The sequence below is a fragment of the Ailuropoda melanoleuca genome, chromosome 13, assembly GCF_002007445.2.
Source record: "Ailuropoda melanoleuca isolate Jingjing chromosome 13, ASM200744v2, whole genome shotgun sequence".
NCBI lineage: Eukaryota > Metazoa > Chordata > Mammalia > Carnivora > Ursidae > Ailuropoda > Ailuropoda melanoleuca.
In genome coordinates, this window is record NC_048230.1 from 31,653,964 (window position 1) to 31,659,963 (window position 6,000).

Consider the following 6,000-nt stretch of genomic DNA (forward strand, 5'->3'; position numbering starts at 1 on the left):
TAGAAGTGATTTATGTATACTTCCCATTTTGTCACACAAAATTTTAAAAAGATGTGTCCTCGAGTGTGGATATTTAATACAATTGACAATTTTACAGGGGTCATCAAGGACATTCTTAAGTGAAGCTGGCTACCTCCACCCCCTTGGCCAGTGCGTCAACACGAAGGATGACTATTACTAGTTTGGTTCCACTGCCTTGATTCACTGAGGTGTCCGTTTTACCCACTGTCATTTCTGTACCACCAATGCTAAATGATTAGTGAATTGTTATTTACTAGTAATGTCCTAATTTTCGTTAAAAGCATTGCCTTAACGACTCAGGGTTTACAGATAATAAAACAGTGACATACGACCCACAGACACCTAAGATTTGAAAGATACACACCAAAATGTTAACAGCGGTAAGCTCCACGTGGTAGAATTTTGGTCAATTTCAATTTTCATCATTTGGCTTACCGAAACTTGACACAATTCTACCAGGAACAGGCGTTCGGTGTCTAAGGAGAAAACGAAACTGCTTATTTTTAAAAACCACGAATGCAGCATTTTCACATGCAACAAGCATAGACATATTGTGCATGGAACCAAAAAGTCTCTGAATCTTTATCCAAGACCCAGGACAGGATAAAAACAAACAAAATCCCTATTGTTTTGGATTGACGGACCTTGTTATATCCATTTCCCCTTCAATCTAGAGGGAAAGAAGAGACAGGGGAGAAAAATGGACGTTAAACGAGTGAGGGAGAAGGGCAGAGTTGGGGGGAAGGGAGCCTGTTCCCCCTGGAATCCCTCAACAGTCCCCAGCACATAACGGTTTATGACAATGCTGCACGCTGAATAACTGCGGGAAAGAAAGGGAAGGAGGAGCAGTAAGAGACAGGAAGGTTGTGCGGTGCGTAAGTGCGTTAGGAGCTCAGGCTCTGCGACAGGCGGCACTAGGCGGTCCCACGGAACTTTGTTCAACGCAGACACCCGGGCTCATCCAGGTAAACAGAATTAGAACGGACGGAGGACAGGCACTGGAATTTCGTCTAAGTTCACCCAGTGCGCATGACGTGCAGCCAGGACAGCGAATCTTCCGAGAAGAACCCCGCAAGCAAGAAGCCGCCCAAGGGCTCCCGCGTGCCGGCCACGCAGTCCCGGAGCAGTGGGATGGGGAGGGCCACGCGCAGGCGTACGGCGGCGCGGGCGGCGGGCCCGGCGGAGGGCGCAGGGGGACGTAGGCGCGCGCTGCCGCCGCTGGGGGCGGCTCCCAAACCACTCGGCGCCCGACGCGAGGCTGCGGAGCGCGGGGCGGGGCGCGATGATGGCATCACGTAAGGAGAGGGTGTGAGAAGCCGGATCCTGTGGTGACCCAGTGGCCTAATGGATAAGGCATCAGCCTCCGGAGCTGGGGATTGTGGGTTCGAGTCCCATCTGGGTCGCACGGATACTAATTTTGGTGGAGAGAAAGGAGGTAATGGGCACTGACGGCCGTGAAGTCGATTTTGAATTGTGGTCATTTCGCGTCTCTAACAGCGATCTCGAGAACGACTGTATTTACAAATTAGGAAACTCAGGTCCGCGTTTTAGAAATACTGCAGTTGAGACCTTGCAAGTGAAGGAGGAGATCTGGCACAAAACAGGAGCACTTAACTCTTTCTTACTTAACTTATACTGACTTTTTTTTTAAGTAAAAAAATCCTTAGGAAGCACGAACGGCTGACTAGACAGATGGTATTCTCCCCTTTCTGTCTACCTTTTCAAGCTTAGCTTCGCGGTGGGCAGCCACACATGCAAAACTTTCTACCCATCCTTATCCTCAGGGGTGTGTGAGCCATCCAACTGTGCTGGCTCCAAACAGATTTCTTTTCAGTACTAAGGAAAGTTTAGAGGGAAGCAACCATGCTGTTGCAACGGACATAAATAAATAATAAACATTTTATGGTTTCTATCCTAAAGCATTGTGAACAACAAACTGTAGTTAGAAGGTATGGTTTTGGGGTTCTGTGTGGGTGTGTGTGTTTGACTTGCAAATTAATGTAATAAAAGAAATACAGACCTTAAGCTTTTCAGACCAGTTCAGTTGACCATTTTGAAAAGTTTAAACTCTTCTTGCAAAACTTGTGCAAGAGGAATATCACTGAGTTAATTCCTACTCTTTAAAAACAGCTAAATACAAAATGCAGTATGCTATCCTGGATTTGAACCTGAAACAGAAAAAGGACGTTAGTGGGAAAAAGGGTCTGGAGCTTAGTTACCAGTAATATGCCCGCGTTGATTTCTTCCTTATGTCAGTCCTTCCTTCTTGAAACACACCCTTTGCCCAGGCTTCCAGAAAATTCCATTTCCTCGATTCTCCAAGCAACTTTTTTTTTTAAAGATTTTATTTATTTATTCGACAGAGATAGAGACAGCCAGCGAGAGAGGGAACACAAGCAGGGGGAGTGGAAGAGGAAGAAGCAGGCTCACAGCGGAGGGGCTCGATCCCATAACGCCAGGATCACTCCCTGAGCCGAAGGCAGACGCTCAACCGCTGTGCCACCCAGGTGCCCCAGGTGCCCCAGGTGCCCCATTCTTTTCAATCTCCTTTGCTAGTTCCCTTTAGTGCCAACCATGGAAACAAACCAGCTCAACCTAAGCAAAGCAAATGATAGGTCTTTGGAAAGACATGGGGGAAGGGAGGCACTCACTAAATAGCAGTGCAAAGCTGAACTTGGGGACCAGCAAGAATCAAGGACACACCGGTGGCCCCCCAGATTGTCATGCAGCTAGAGCTGCGATAAGTGCCTCTGACAGTTCTCTTCATCCACTTGCTCCAGAATCAAGGTTCCAGCGAAATGTTTACAATTGCCCAGCGTAGATTAAGGACCTTTCTCCTATTGATCCATGGGGCCACAGGGGACTTACCCTCCCACCAATTCTTCCCTTAAGGCAAAGAGGTAATTCCTTAAAAGGAGAAAGAGGCATGGCTGCCAGCTAGCCATTGAAACATCAGCCCCTCTCCTCAGCAAGAGTTAGGAGATTTTGTTCTTAGTAATCTACATTAATTGATCTTCCACTACTGTTGATTTTGGGTGATGTAGACCAGGATTTTTTTTTTTCTCATTGAACTTTGTTTAAATGGGTGTCAAAATTCTGTGAAAGATTTTTGGTCAAATTATTTCTATTAAAAATTACTGATTTTCATGGCACCTGGGTGGCTCAGGGGTTAAGATGCATTTCAACAGTTTACTGTTTTGCTTCAGTTATACTTACTTCCATTGTAGCGCTGATTGGAGCAAAGGGGACCACCATGCCAGGTTTGAAAACACCAATATCCACACGGCCCGCAGGGACAGTACCGATATCACCAGTTTTGTAGATGTCCTGAGGGGGCAGATGCAAGGGCTTGTCAGTTGGATGAGTTGGAGACACAATGTAGTCTGGAGCTTCAAGCCGTGTGGTTCCACAGGCATTGCCTTTTTGCGGGTGGCTTTCCATCCCTCCAACCAACACACGATAGCACTTGGCTCGAGCGTGATGTCATCATTCCAACCAGAAATTGGCACAAATGCCACTGTGTTAGGGTTGTAACCAATTTTCTTAATGTAGGTGCAGATTTCCGTAACGGCTTTCTCATATGTCTTCTGGCTGTAGGGAGGATCCAGTAGAATCCACTTTGTTAAAACTGACAATTAGTTGTTTTGCACCCCACATATAATCCAGAAGAGCATGGGCGTGGGTCTGCCCATTCTTGGAAGTACCTGGTGCAAATTCACCAACTCCAGCAGCAGTAATCAGGGCAGTGGAGTCAGCCCATGAGCTATGTCTGTGATTGTGTTTTTGATAAAGTCTCTGTGTCCTGGGGCATTAGTGATGGTAACATAACACTTGCTGTTCTCAATTTTCCACAAGGAGATACATCAATGGCGATACGACACACATCGGCTTCCAGTTTACCCACGACCCAAGCACAATTGAAGGACTCCTTTCCCATCTCAGCAGCCTCCTTCTCAAATTTTTCAGTGGTTCTTTTGTGGACCTCACCACGTTTGTAGATCAGATGGTGGGTATCGGTACACCTGCCCAGATCTACACATCGAGCAATGGTGATGTTGATGTCTTTTCCTTTCCCATTGTGGCCTAGATTTAGTGGTGCACATCAGGACACCTGTTTCCTGGCAGCAAACCTGTTGCAAAACAAAACAAAACCCTAGATTGTGAATTTTTAAGAATCACAGACTCTCATTACATTTTAGTATATAAAGTGTGTTCTTGACATTATACAAAAAATAATCTGGCCCCAAAGGTCAATATTGCCCAAATCTAAGAACCTGCTTAAAGCCTTGACAGAGATGGTCTGAATACATTATTGATGGGCCTCAAGAAAAACATTTCAAGGCCTCATCCATTGTCCCTGTTTCTATCATTTTTCCTTTGTCCCCAAGCAGTCTCAGGGACAAACTGAGGAGTAGGTCAAAGGGTGCTTCCAAATAGACACTTGCTGGCCGGGGGGGGGCGGGGTGCCTGGGTGGCTCAGTTGGTTAAGTGTCCGACTCTTGATCTCAGCTCAGGTCTTGATCTCATGGTCCTGGGTTCGAGCCCCATATTCCACACTGAGCACGGAGAATACTTAAAAAAAAAAAAAAAAAGATCAACAACAACAAAAAAACCCAAATAGACATCTAGGCATGCTCAAGGTAAGCTGGGTGTCAGCTGTCCTTGCTGAGGCCCTTGCTGAGTCGAGTGCCTGACTCTGGAGCCCTAGCCCCACCATGGGAGGCAGGCTGGCATATGAGAAGACAATGGCAGAACCCCCGAATATTAGAATTCATTGCATAGTGTATAAGCTGAAGTGTCTGTCCCCACTAGCATTGTATCACTATGGACTGAGTTATTTGGGGAAAATCATTTTCCCCACAGGAAAGATATATTATACCTATGATCAAAGAGAGCATCCTTAATAAATAGAAGAATATGGCACAATTCAGATATTTGACGTTTTTGCATAAAATTCTCCCTTTCCTTTTAATTGAGCTAGATAGATACCAGCCATTTACCAGGATCATGGATTTTTTTTTTAAAGTAATTTCTACACCCAATGTGGGTCTCCATGACCCCGAGAACAGGAGTCACATGCTGCACCAACTGAGCCAGCCAGGCACCCCGATTTATTTTTAATTGTAGGCTATTCGACTTTGGGGTTAAAAAAGTAATGATTATCAACATGTAACATACATACAGGAAAGCAAGGTATCAAAAGCATGCAGTTCAATTATGTTCACAAACCGAACACACTGTATAACCAGCACCCAGATCAAAAAAGGGGATCATATTCACTGCAGAAGCTCCTTCCAATCTCTACCTCCAGCAGGGTGACCAGTACCCTTATTTCTAACAATGTTGGCTAGTTGTGCTTCTTTTTCTACTGGATTACTTTGGAATTTTAATTTTTAAAGTTTTGACTAAATACAGACGTTTATTAGGATTGCATCAGTCCAAATTTTCAAAATTCATTTAAGAATTTCAGAATAAGGGGCGCCTGGGTGGCACAGTGGTTAATCGTCTGCCTTCGGCTCGGGGCGTGATCCCGGCGTTACAGGATCGAGCCCCACATCAGGCTCCTCTGCTGTGAGCCTGCTTCTTCCTCTCCCACTCCCCCTGCTTGTGTTCCCTCTCTCGCTGGCTGTCTCTATCTCTGTCAAATAAATAAATAAAATCTNAAAAAAAAAAAAAGAATTTCAGAATAAGTGCCAGAATTAATATTAAAATGCAATCCAATAAGATTAATTTCAGAATTATCACACTGTGAAACTTACCAGATTCCAGTATTAAAACTACAGTAAAGTTGAGGAGTCTGGGTGGCACAGCGGTTAAGTGTCTGCCTTCGGTTCAGGGCGTGATCCCGGCGTTGTGGGATCGAGCCCCACATCAGGCTCCTCCGCTATGAGCCTGCTTCTTCCTCTCCCACTCCCCCTGCTTGTGTTCCCTCTCTCGCTGGCTGTCTCTATCTCTGTCGAATAAATAAATAAAATCTTT

General features: G+C 45.5%; 1 non-coding gene and 1 pseudogene across 1 annotated transcript; one reads left to right on the forward strand and one right to left on the reverse strand.

Moving 5' to 3' along the window:
* Positions 1–1,312: 1,312 nt before the first annotated feature.
* LOC105239928 overlaps positions 1,313–6,000 on the reverse strand; it is a 13,275-nt pseudogene continuing 8,587 nt past the window's right edge.
* On the forward strand, positions 1,352–1,424 carry TRNAR-CCG. Its single transcript has one exon. It is a non-coding gene; the product is annotated as a tRNA-Arg (tRNA).